This window comes from Manacus vitellinus, unplaced genomic scaffold (assembly GCF_001715985.3).
Source record: "Manacus vitellinus isolate BGI_N305 unplaced genomic scaffold, ASM171598v3 scaffold_24_pilon, whole genome shotgun sequence".
In the NCBI taxonomy this organism is placed as follows: Eukaryota; Metazoa; Chordata; class Aves; order Passeriformes; family Pipridae; genus Manacus; species Manacus vitellinus.
In genome coordinates this window covers 656,718-670,629 of record NW_021939798.1, presented here as the reverse complement: position 1 = coordinate 670,629, position 13,912 = coordinate 656,718, and positions in this window count along the sequence as shown.

The window sequence follows — 13,912 nt, the reverse complement described above, 5'->3', positions numbered from 1 at the left end:
TAATTAAATATCCTCCTGGCTGCAAAAGATTTGTGTTTCCTCTCTGGTATCTCTCTAACTCTCGTGGATGTGGATGAAAATAAAGCAGGGAGCTGTGTGCCCTAAGCTCAGAGGCAGGTGCACACCCTCCGACAGGGCCTGCCGTAAGCACGATGTGCTGGTGGCACTGAGGGCTGGGCACAGGTGGCCCTGCACGCCCTTCAAACTCACAGCTCCCTCCACACCCACCTCCTGGGCTCCCAGGTCCCACCAAATCACCCCTCATCCTTCAAAAGAGACATTCCTAGTGGAGGAGACAAGGCTGCAGAGGGCTTTGGAGGTTGCCCATGCCAGGAGTATCAGCCCATCATGTGTCTCCTTTCATCCTCAATGTCAAAGGCCCAAAATAGCCCTGCTCTCCTAAGACTCCTGTTCAGGGTCGTGCCTGTCTGTGGGCATGATTCACTTCCACTAATAGTGCCTGAGACATTCCTGGGAGGGTAGGCTGCCTTCTGTGTCTCAGTGCCATGTGCTGCCGTGGAGGAGCTGGACAACTGTGCTGTGTCCCAAGACAGCAGATGCTATTCTTACCCCAGGGAGACTTGCTCCAGCATAGCTCCATTCCCAGCTGAAAGGTTAAATGTCAGACTGCGGCCCGAGCGTGCTCTCCCTGCTCAGTCTGAATCCAGAGTGGCCCCTTTGGAGCCCATGCAACGGTGCTGTGCCAACCCAGCACCTGGGTGCTCTCCCCTATCTCCTGGGACGTGCTGTCCCACAGGGAACACAGCAGCTGCCCAGGTACTTCCAGCAGTCAGCTGGGCTCAGTTGTGGTGCATGGGGGCATCCACTCTCTTGTAAACTAACAAATTAACACAAAAGTTCCTGAAAGCCCATCTTTTGCTCTGCTGATCAGCAAGAGGCCCCAACCTATGAAATCTGAGGGAAAACTTCTGGTAAACCCTACAATGATAATGTGCAAAAGACTAGCTCGTATCCCATCTCTTAAGTGCTTTATAGAGCTTGGTTTTAGTTTTGAAGAAATGATTTACTGTATTTATTCTGCAAAGGGAAACAGTCTGTTTTTTCCTTACTGCTGAGGTGGTACATGGGGCTGAGCAGAGCAGAGCTCATCCCCAGGCAGCATTTTCCCAATCCGGGAACACAAGTTGTACTGGGATGAGGGAGTGAAAATACAGACCTTCCTAGAGGGTGAAGAATTCAGGGACTTCTGAGAGTCCTTGGCTGGAGTCTGGAAGCCCCAAAACACGGCCAGACCTCAGCTGCCCCAGCCTGCTCCCCAGGCAGCTTGAGTTGGGGTCCAGCAGCTGTTCTCACTGACAGAGGGTAAGTGGATGGGGGGGGGTGCAGAGTGGCCTGAGTTTTGAGCTGCTGCTGTGGCCCACCCCACAGGGACCTGGACTGTCACTCTGTGTGAGCCCAGCCAGGGGCCACCACCTAGGCACATGTTTTATGAAGAATCATCCAAGAAAGAAAACCCAAATGACCTTGAAGTGGAGGAGGAGCTGGGAGCAGAAGCCAAGTGTCTCTCTGTAGTGAGAGCTGCTCCTGCCCATCCTGGGAGGATGGGGAAGATATGTAATGGGGAAAGGAACGAATAAGCTGTTCCCAGCTGGGGGAGGATGCATGCAGAAGGAGCAGAGGCTGGGAACAAAATCACCTCTGACAGAAACCGCTATGAAGTCTGATGGATTATGAGGATCAAAGAAGGACACTGATTTAAGGAAGATGAATTCCTCACTGCTTTATGGGGAATGGGGATCATTTTGCATTGACACTCTGTGGAGCGAGGCTGCCTGTCATCTGATAAGGGCTTGTGCAAAGGTCTTGAGAAAAGAGTGGCTATAAATGATCATCTCTGAAAAAATGTTTTAAATAGATGCAGCTGATGGACTCATATAGCTCCACGTGGACAGCCAGAGAGCTTAAATGCAGCATTCCAGTAGTAGTAGAGAAAATGGTTGAAAATATCCCTCTTCAGAAACTCTTTGTTGGCAAAGGAAAATTCATCAGTTCACGTTGTAAACTCCTGTCAGGAGCCCCAGGAGAGGAGAAATCATAGAATTCCACAGTGGTTTGATTTTAAAGGGCCCTTAAAGGTCATTCAGTTCCACCCCTTGCCATGGGCAGAGACACCTTCCACTGTCCCAGGTTGCTCCAAGCTCCATCCAACCTGGCCTTGAACACTTCCAGGGATGGGGCAGCCACAGCTTCTCTGGGCAACCTGTGCCAGGGCCTCACAGAGAAGAGTTTCTTTGCAAGACCTAATCTAAATCTAACCTCTTTCAGTTTGAAGCCATTCCCCCTTGTCCTATGACCATGTGATCCCTGCTGTTAGGGTGTCACAGCTGTGGTCTTACAGGTGCTGCAACCCCATCCTCCTCCCCCCTAGTGCCAGCACCACAGCCCTGATGCCAACACAGGACTGCTGGGGAAACAGAGTCCAGCACATATGAAGACTTTGGGATCAGAGCCCAGGCAGAGAATGCCCAAACTTAGCCAATGTGAGAGGGAAACAGCAGCGGGGAGTCTTGTCATGAGTCTGCAGCAAGACCCTTTGAGGCACCATGACAGGTACTGTTCACCTGAAGATATTTGTCAGGGAGCAGCAGGCACTTGGGGGACCTGAGGGACTGATTTGCAAGACAATATACACCTGTGTTTCTCAGCAAAGCAGTGCTGAAGTTGGCAGAACATCTTGAGCTGTGGAAGATTTAACATATATTTTCTCAGGCCACAGTCCTGACTGAGATGTCACCAGTTTTGGGCTGTCTGGTGTCACATAGTCATCATTGTCTTCTGCTGGGGCTGTTCTGCTTTGCACAACTGATTTGCCCTTTAGGAAGCAGCATCCTTTCCTTGGCACCTCAGAGGGCTGCAGAGAGCAATTAAGACCATGTTTAGCCTGACACCCAAGGGAATCTGTTTGCCAACATAAAATAATGAGACTGTTGATAAATTTCCTAAGGATGCTAAAGGAACTTTTCTGCAACACAAAAATTTAGTTCAGAAAATGTCACTAGAAGATTTTGCTAGGTATCCTGTTGGAAACTTGGCTGCAGTGACTCCATCACTCAGAAAATTCTCTGGTAAACCACTGGGCTGTCTTAACCTTCAAAAGTCTAATTTTTAAAGTTAGCAGATTTATAGGAATTCCATACCAATTTATTTCCATTTACAGCACTGAAATTTTCCCAGAAGTGGGATTTGTGCATCTGTCACAAATGAGTGCCAGCCGAGGAAGATATCACCTCATTGCTATCTTTTTTAGGATACAGTTGCTGCTAGTGCTAATATTATGCACTTAATCCTGATTTTCCTTCCCTCCCCCTTTTGCCACTTGCTCTCTTTTTTCTTTATCTTACCCAGAGGCGTCTTAGCCTGCCCACCCCACTCCCCTGCTCTGTAACAGGAGCTCCTCAGCTGCTTTGGTGGGTGACAGAAAGGGCATCCTGAATGTCATCTCCTTGGCCAGCTCTTCTGCTTGTGTTTACGGGGAACATGAGGAAGTCTGAGGAACAGCACAACTCTGACACTCATTGAAGTGTTCTCACCCCAAATAAAAGTTTACTGCTTTACGTCTCTCCACTGCTCTGTTACTTAGGCTGTGCTACTCTAGAGTCTCATTCACTGTCATTCTGGTGAAAGCCACTGAGAAAGATGTTGTCCTTATGAGGCAGACTGTATAATCATCAGTCAGAAAAACCCTTTTTGCACATGAAACAGAACTTCAACTTCTCTGTCCATAGTCTCTGAAAGGAGGACCGGGATTAGGAGATAGGAAGGCTACCAGAATAGTGAATAGTTGCCTCCAAATGTCAGGTCAGTGCTCACTGGTGACCACAGAATGCAAAAAAAATATCAGGAATTGTCAGGATCAACTGAGAACAAACAAGAAAACATTGTACCAGGCCCATAGACCACCTGCTGTCTGCAGATTTGGGCTGTGCAGTTAGGAAGGGTACAGATAGCAAGGACAAAATTGATGGGACTACTGGGTTGTCAAACTGGGAAAAGAACAACCAGGTGGGGAGATGGCATTCTTACATAATATTATAAATAGTACAGGCAAAGTGAAATTGGATTTTCACCAAGCATCCAGTGAACAGGAGATGATAATCACATAATGGCCACAGCAAAATGGCTTTGCCTATGCCAGAGTTCTGCAAGGCAGGATCCCCACTGTGGGAAGGCATCCAAGCAGGGGGCAGTGCTAAATAGCTGCTCCCAGTAACCACAACCATAGCTTTTCCCCATCTAGCCCACCAGCTGCAAGCCTGGAAAGTCAGTGATCTTCCTACACTTACCTGTTTAAGCTCAGCCACTTTCTGGCTCTCTCTCTGCAAACAGGCTGGTCCCAATGCTTGGATCAAAATGGCTGAAAAACCCCTTTTCTCACACGCTATTTCTGATAAGAGAGCAATGCAAGGGAGAAGCAGCATCAGAGTCTTTAATTAGGAAGCATCCTAGTGCTATAATGCCCATCTGTATTTTGGCAAAAAAAGCAAAACTGGTGTTTGTGGTTTGCTGTACAAACCATTTCTTTTGTACTAGTGATGAGGCAGAACGTTCTTCCTCTGGAGATTTTGAGGGAATATATGCTAATTCCTCTGAAAATAACAGGTGCAGCAAATGAACAAAAATCTTTGAGTTTCTCAACATTAGGTCATACACGGTCACTCTAAATGAGAGGAACCCACCCTCAGAAACATGTCCAAGCACAGCCGCTGTCACCAAGCCTGTCCCCTGTGTGACAGTATTAAGAGGCAGTTGATAACACATCAAACATTGATGTGTCTGTAAACAATGAACAGTTGTATATAAGTTCTATGTTATGGAATATCTACTGTGGTTTATGAGGGTCTGAAGACCAGTCACCGGGCAAGCTGATTGAGTTGAAGTAGGACAGAGTATTCACCAGTAGGGACCTAACACATGCAGGGCTGACTTCCTTTCACCTGAGCTGTAATGTGTGCTCAGAGGAGCAGCACATCCATGCAGACATTCCTGATGCCTCCCACGGCCCTGAGTGCCTCTCAGTTCCTGGTCAGGCCATCAGGGACCCCAATCACCTGAGGAGGAGCTGAAGTGGCCCCAGGCACAGGAGATGCTGCAATCTGTGTAGGCACCTGAACATCAACCCACAGCAGGAGGTTTCCTGCTGGAGCAGAACTGAGCAGCTCTGATCTCTCTCCAGCCTCCCAGGGCTCACTAGCAGGGTGTGCAAGGGAATCTCTGTTGAAGGGGATGTCTGCTGTATCCCATGAGCATTACAGGCTCCATGTGAGGGGGATAAGTAGGTGACTGAGACCTGAGAAGGCCAAAGGCTTAGGCTTTATATAGAGATAATGGGAATGTCCTTGTTCTTCTGTCTCTCAGGGGCACAGAGAATACATTCTTTTCAGTACAGTTTCCTGTGTGGAAATTATTTGGATTTTGTTTCAGTCACGTGACATTTTTCACCAGCTTGAGATGGTTTGTGCTCTAGAAGGCTTCATCACCTGGATGGAGCATCATGCAGAGGGTGGGTGTCTGAGGAGATTGGGATGATGACAAATGTCTTGGGTGTGAGAGTCTGCCATTCACAGGATCACACAGATCACAGAAGGGTTTGGGTCGAAAGGACCTATAAAGCCCATCTAGTCCAATCCCCCTGACATGGGCAGGGACATCATGTAATCTTATGTTCTTCAATGTTATGATCAGAAATACCCCACAGATGGTATGTTAGCTGCTGCTCACTGTATCATACCCATATTTTCTGACAAATGGTACTTGGTGTCTCAGAATGAAAAAATGTTTGTACCAGATCCCTAAAGCCCTGTCTGTGGTGTGCAGAGGAAATGCTTACCAGCACACAATTACCACTGTGAATGTGTCCAGCCTGTGGTAGCAAGAGGACACTCCTATACTCTGCCTGCCCTGCCACTCCTCACCTGGTGGAACTCCTTGCTGATGTGATGGGATGCATTTTGCTGCCCCAGTGAGCTCCACAGCTCTCTGACTCTGCCTGCATGTCATGCTGCTCTTCAAGGACTGAAAGCAACTAAAGCCTCCTGCTGCTGAGGACATTTCCAGATGATGTACTTAAGAAGCAATATTATGGAATTGGTGTTCTGGAGGGATTTGCTTTGGCAAGTTGCATGAAATTAACTGTCTCCAACAAAGCAGTGGAATCAAAGACTCATGCCCAGTTGTCCACTTGAGAAATACTGTTTTTCAGGACCCCAGGGAAATTTTGTTTTCTTAGCACAAGAAGTGAAGATGCAGATGACTTTGCTGATTAGCTTTGAGCAATTGTCTGCTTTGAACGGATGAGGAAACCTCTACACTAAAGCCTCAGAGCTGCTGTTGTGACAGACCATCTGGAGCTCTTTAGTTCAGTCTCCCACTTCAAGCACATCTATTACTGGTGTTGGTCCAATTAGCCATGGCTTTGGTGAGCCAAGCTTTTCAGACAAAGATTCCAGAAGCTCTATAGGTAACCTGTGCCATTTCTTCATTACTCAATAGTCAAGAGTTTTCCTAGTATCTAAGTGAGAATTTTCCTAATGTCTGAGAATTTTCCTAGTGTCTAAGTGGAGATTTTCAAGCAACAATTTGTGGTTATTGCCACTTGTTACATTGTCTGCTGCTCATGAAAAAAGCTTGGCACATTGTCTTTGTAGCTGCCCCTCATATACATTAGCCTTTTTCCCCTCAAACTAACCATACCCTCAAACTCTCTTCATAGCACAAGTCTTCTAGTCCCTTGCTCATCTTGCCAGCCACCTGCTGGACTCTCGCCTTTTAGTTCTCCTCCCTTTGGAAATGGGGAACCTAAAACTGGACAAATAATTTCAGATGAGGACTCAGCAGAGTCAAGCAGGAGGGAGAACAGCTTTCTACAATCCACTGGTCCTACTTCTAGCATCACACAGTACTCGATTCTCCCTGGTTTTGGTTAGAACATGGTGCTAATAATACCAAGGTCATGTTTGATCCCTGTATGGGCTATTCACTTAAGAGCTGGATTCAATGATTCTTGTAGGTCCATTCCGACTCAGAATATTCTGTGATTCTGTGACTGCAGTGAGAGCACTCATATTCATATTCACCAACATCCTTCCTCTTGGAGGGCCCTCTGTCCTAGTTAGGGGAGCACAAAACAGAGCGCTTGAGAGTAGCTCCCATGGTTAAAGATTTTGGATCACCAGACTACAAGAAAAGATTCCTTTTCCTACTGCAAAACCTCCTGCCATACAGGCACATTCTTGTGTTTCCAGTTCATGATCTTGATGACTCTGAACAGGCAGGAGACGGAGGTTCCCACCAACCGACACACAGCATCTGCAGGCATTTCCCCTCCCCCTCTCTGGCCTGGCTGCTGCCTACCTAAAAGTGCCTTCTCACTGCCCCTGTCTCTCAGCCAACCACTGGGATGGGGAGAAGGAAATACACATCTCCAAGGCTGGCAGAAAGGGAGCAGCTGCCTGATAATTGTCTCAAGAAGGATCTATTTTCAGCATGACATTCCCCTTTCTCCTTCAGGGGAATGTGTGCTTTGCTGACACCACATTGCTGTGCAGGACAGTCTGTATCAGAGATGGCTCTCAGCCTGCCGCTTCCCTTTTATCTGTGTTGTGATTTGCTTCTGGTCCCAGTGAAGTCAAGGCCTGCAGAGATGGAAATAGGATTGACAGAAAGTTAATGGCCCCCAGGAAACATTGCATGTTTTTTGCATTGAGGCACTTGCACTTCTTTCAACAGATTCCTTCCTGGACAGATTTCTCCTTGCTGTGCCTGGGTATAAGAAACATGGCAAAGTTTTCCCTGATGTAAATTTTTGGGATCTACAGAGTTAAACTACAGTGAAATCTAGATCATCCATTTCAGATTAGAGATTCTCTCTTTGTAAAAAACCACTATACCAGTGTCATGTAAACATACCTGAGTGAGAGAGAGGAGCTGTGTAAATTAAACCAAATTCAAAGCAGATGCTCAGTAGCTTAGACTGCCCTCCAGAGTTGCTCATGACAGCTGACCAAACACTTCACTTTTCTTTTAGTGAGCTTTATGTCCTACTTTATGTCCTACACTACAACGCTGAATACTGGGTCATTTGCCCAACCTTTTTTGCACTTTCTACTACCTCCTCTTCCAGCCTCCACAAACTTATTCCTGTGTGTTTCTTGTCTAAATATTCACTGAGTGTTCATGTACTATGTGTTCACAACACATGCTCTTACATCTGCCATTGCTTTAGCTCTAATTTCCTTCAAAGAGATATTTTAAAACATCAACTGAAAACACCGAAGGAGAAATTCTTGTTTTCTGTGTTTTATTTAGTTAATGCAAATGAGGAAAAAAGGAAATGGATCTGAATTTAGAGCTTTTGAGTGAAAGCAGTTGATGTTTTAACATTTTATCTTCTTTTTATGACTGTCTGAAAGAGCTTGTCTAATACTGTTTCTTCCAGGGGAGTTGCTAGAATAGCCTTGCTATTCAATTTGAATGGCACTGGACTATTTAACACTGAATTTTAACACTGAATTCAATCAGGGCCTGTCACCCCAGCTGGTCTGTGGCACCAAGATTGTTTTTGCATTGAAGTACAACTGACAGACGGGGGGGTAACACACTCAGTGTCATCTAGAAATGCTGCTGGGGGGGGAGGCAGTACTATTTAATGTAAAGTGTGTAATTTTAGCTGAACTTGGTATGCAAATTATTCTTCGCACAATTCTGGAGGATTTTGCTAGATTTCAGTAATCCTTCAATCCTCAAATGACTACTACCAAACACCTTTCAGGGATTTCACTCCAAGACACCAAGCAAAGCCAACATACTCATAATCACATTATGTTAACGCTGGGATTTATACTGGTCCTGAGGTACTCATATAGAGATACTAATGTAGACATAAGTCAATACCTGTGATGGGCACAGAAATTCCCATTAGGGATCCACAGGAACAATAGTCTCTGAATTTCAGCCAGCATATTTAGTCACACTGTGGATTTGCATATGCTCACAGAAACCCTTGGCCAAAGTAGGATCTCCTGCCACATTTGATGCAGGGTCAGGTGGGACAGTATATCCTGCAGCCCTTCTATACCCTGGGCAATCAGGCAGCATTCCAAATCTTCCTTGTAGGATGCAACTGTCTTCAGTTTCCTGAGTTTCTCTGTGTGAATCCTGTAGCATCCCTCTGAAGAGAAGGCTGCCTTCCCTCCTGAGGAGGGGACTGCAACCAGAGTGTGCCTGGGCTGTCAGAGCTCAAGGGCTGCAGTCTCAGACCAGGCAGAACAGATTGGCAGAGAGTTTCTTCCCTGTTGACTCAGGGGACAGACACAGTTCCTTTCTATTTCAGTGGATTAGGTTTACAGCTGCCATTTCTTTGTGCCAAGGAATGTGCTGATTCTTTCTGGTGACAGGAAAGCTGCCAGATTCACACCTTTGAGATAACAGTGCTAGTTCTCCTACTGAATAGGGTCACAAACTCCTGTCCCTCAGCCCTCAGGCTGCCTATTTCCACATAGCTGTTGTGGCATGATATTGAGAACAGCTTCAGTCAGAGTGGGCCAGAACCACTGTTAGAACTGGGTCCTGCTGGGCTGTAGTCCTAACATCCAGATTCTTCTCCAAGGATCAGAGACTGGTTTCATGAACTGGATAGTCCAATATTTGAGACAGTGAAGGCCAAGTCTCTGAAGTAAATGGCAAATGGTTTGGTCTCTAAACCAACATATATATTCTTGTCTCCATGGATATTCTATTGAACGTACAGGCACCTCTTCCTGTTTGTATGCAAAGTGTGGAGTTACTGGGGGAATATAGATGCATCTGTGCACTTGAGTTGCTTTGCTTTAATGTCACAAAGATTCTTTAGCTGGAAACCCACATATGATTTAGTTAACTCAGTTAGCAAGACGGGTAAATACAGCAATAACGATTTGAGTCTTTGTGATTCTACAGTTGCTGAGATACATTTAACGTTAAATGCTTTCTCTGTTAAGGATAGTGTGCAGCTGAGGACTGGTGAGGTCTGAGGTCAATCTGGGCTCCAATAATGCAAAGCAAATATGAAGCCCTGAACCTGGAGAGGAACAGCCCCAGACACCAGTATATGATGGGTGCTGACCACCCGGAAAGCAGCTTCACAAAAAAGGACCTGGAGGTCCTGTGGGACACGAAGCTGAACATGAGGCATGTTCATGTCCTTTCTGTGAAGAAGGTGAACGGTGTCCTGGCTGCATCAGAAGTGTTGCCAGCAGACAGAGGGAGGTGATCCTTGCCCTTGATTAGCACAGAGGGCACACCTGGAGTGCTGGGTCCAGTGCTGGGCTTCCCAGTATAAGAGAGAGATAGAGCTAGTGGAGAGGGTCCAGCAAAGGGCCAGTAAGATCAATGAGTTACTGGAGCATCTCTCTCCTAAGGAAAGGCTGAGAGACCTGAGACTACTCAGCCTGGAGAAGGCTCAGGTGAATCTCATCCATGGATATAAATACCTGAGGAGAAGGTGCACAGATGAAATCAGGCTCTTTTCAGTGGTGTCCAGTGACAAGACAAGAAGCAATGGGCACAATCTGACACACAGGAGGTTCCCTGTGAAAATTGGGAAACACTCTTCCTGTGAGAGTGACTGAGCACTGGCACAGGTTTCCCAGAGTTATTGTGAAATCTCCATCTTTGGAGATATTCAAAAGCCATCTGGATTAAAGCATCTCCTTCATTGCCATGTCCTGTTTCACAACCTTTTTCTGCGATTTGGACCGGTTTCAGAAAAAGACTTTATGTTTCTAGCACTGGTTTATGGGGACTTACTGGCACTAAATTCAATCTCCGAAGAACTGCTGAGTGATTGTCAAGATCCAGAGACATCTCAACCCATTGAGTGCTTCCTGTTCAAATCAGACCTTCTCTCAGCCTGCCCAGAGCTGCCTGGCCATGTGCTGCAATCCTGTGACAAGGATGGGTCCACATCCTGCACAGCACCACAGCAAAAGCCCAGAAGAGCTCTCTGAGTACACTGGCTTTGTCATTGGCGACTGGGAAGGCAAAGATTTTTCAGTCCACAAAGTCAGGTGATCTAGCCCAGCACTCTCAGCTGGACTGTCCATGTAGAATAACAGTCATAGGATCTTTTTTGTTGGAAAAGATCTACAAGATCATCAAGTCCAACCTGTGACCAATCCCCATTTTGACAACTAGACCAGAGCACTGAGTGCCAGATCCAGTGTTTCTTGGATACCTCCAGGGATGGGGACTCCACTACCTCCCTGGACAGCCCCTTCCAATGCCTGACAGCCCTATCAGTGGAGAAATTCTTCCTGAGGTCCAACCTAAACCTCCCCTAAACCCAAATGGCACAGCTTAAGGCCATTTCCTCTTGTCTTGTCCCTTGTTCCCTGGGAGCAGAACCTGACCCCTACCTGACTACATCCTCCTGTAAGGGAGCTGCAGAGAGTAAGAAGGTCCTCCCAAGCCTCCTTTTCTCCAGGCTGAGTCCCCTCAGCTCTCTCAGCTGCTCCTGGTGTTCCAACCCTTCCCCAGCTCCATTCCCTTCCCTGGACATACTCCAGCCCCTCAATGTCTTTCTTGCAGTGAGGGGTCCAGAACTGGATGCAGCACTCGAGCTGTGGCCTCACCAGTGCCCAGCACAGTCACTTCCCTGCTCCTACTGGCCACAGAATTTTTGATACAGGCAGGATGACATTGGCCTTCTTGCTCACCTGGCACACGTTTGCTTATGTTCAGTGGCTGTTGACCAGCACTCCCAGGTCCTTTCCTGCTAAGCAGCTTTCCAGACTTTCTTTCCCCAGCCTGGAGTGCTGTGAGGGGTTATTGTGGCCAGAGTGCAGGACCTGGAACTTTACTGAATTTCACATCACTGACCTTGACTCTTTGATCCAGCCTGTTCAGACCCCTCTGCTGAGTCTTCCTGCCCTCCAGCAGATCAACACTCCCACCCAACTTGGTGTCCATCAGAAAACTCCCGAGGGTGCCCTCGATCCACTTATTCAGATCATTGGTAAAGATACTAAACAGGACTGGCCAAATACTAAGCCCTGGGGAACCCCACTGGATATAACTCCATCCGCCACTCTCTGGGCCTGGCCATCAGTGTGTTTTTAACCCAGGGAAAATGCCCCTGTCCAAGCCATGGCTCTCAGTTTCTCCAGGTGAATACTGGGGGAGACGTTGTCAAAGGCTTTGCTGAAGTCCAGGTAAACATATCCACAGCCTTTCCCTCGCCCACCCAGCAGGTCACTTGGTCATAGAAGGAGATCAGATTGGTCAGGCGGGATCTGCCTTTTCTAAACCTGTGCTGGCTGGGCCTGGCCCCGCAGTGTATGTATCCTGTACCTGCTGTGTGATCTGTTCCATAACCTTTACCAGCACTGAGGTCAGGCTGAGAAGCCTGGAGTTCCCCAGATCCTCCTTCCAACACTTCTTGTGGATGGGCATCACATTGGCACCTCCAGTCATCTGGGACCTCTCTGGTGAGCCAGGACTGATGATAAATGATGGAGAGTGGCTGGGCAAGCTCTTCTACTACCTCCCTCAGCGCCCTCGGGTGAATCTCATCTGGCTCTGTGGATTTGTGAGTGTCTAAGTGGCTCAGCAGGTCACTAATTGCTCCTGGGTCACAGGGAGTCCATTCTGCTCCCCATCCCTGTCTAACAGCTCAGGGGGCTGGTTGCCCGGAGAAAAATTGCTCTTCTTGTTGATGACTAAGGCAAAGAAGGCATTAAGTTCCTCAGCCTAAATCTGACAGGGTTTAAAATAGTTTATGTGACTGTGCCCTATTCCAGAAACTAGACCAGTGTCTCTCCAGCACTACCAGCAAATCCCCTTCCCCTCCCCCATCAGCACTGTACAGGCATGTCTGCCACCCCCAGTGGTCTGGTAAAGACATCACTGTGGTGTTCTGGACTGTTCAAATGTCTAAGTGTGCAAGATATTTGTGATGAAATGGAAGAGCTGGGCTGAGGATATATTGCGTAGAGAGCATCTGGGACTGCACACTGAGATGTTGTGTTTGTGCGTATGTCCAATTATTTGTATAGTCATGAGTGAATAGAGGATTCCTCTATCAGTTGTAGGCAGGGAAAAAACCTGTGGAAGGTATTCCAAATCAGAGTTACCCTTCCTAGGTTTACAGGCATGGGAATATCTAGATAAACTAAGAAGTTTTCAGCAAAAGCAAGGAGTATCTCTTGCTCACTGGCATTAACCTGCAGATCAGAAGTCTCAGCAGGTATAATCCCTCGCAAGGTTCACAATAACACTTCTTGGAGAATCTCCCACTTATTTGCAATTTGCAAAGAGGTATGCATGTACATGTGTGTGTGTGTGCACTCTTCCTGATATCCCCAAAGCTACCTCACATCTCTTCAGAGGCATCAGCTTAAAAGCCCAGGTAGGACCCAGCCTCTCCTTGCTGCAGTGTTTGGCTGACCATCCTGCTGTGCCTGTTATCCTGCTCAGCTCTTCTACATCTGCACCTCTGCTTTCAGAATTTTACCAACAAAACTGCCAAAAGTTTTTAATAATGCTAATTTATCTTTTAATATCCTGTTTTATCTATTGTACAGCTGGGATAGCTGGGACAGACATACCAAGCAATCCATCTTGGATTGTGCAGTGAGTCGTTGGGAAAGGCAGCAATAGAATCCATAAGTCCTGAATCCAAGTTCTCCAAGTGCTTTGACTAGTCCGGATTCCCTCCTTAACACCCTTGTGAGATTGTTTATAGGAGCTGTATTCATATAGCTGGTAAGACATCAAAATTTTCTAATTATATCTAGTCATGTCAAATGACAATTATGCCCTTAGTTCAGTTTGCCAGACAATGCTTTACCAAAGAAGGCTTGCCAAAAATGTTTTGACCGAAGAAAGAGGAGGCATCTGTAGCATCTGCAGACGAGAT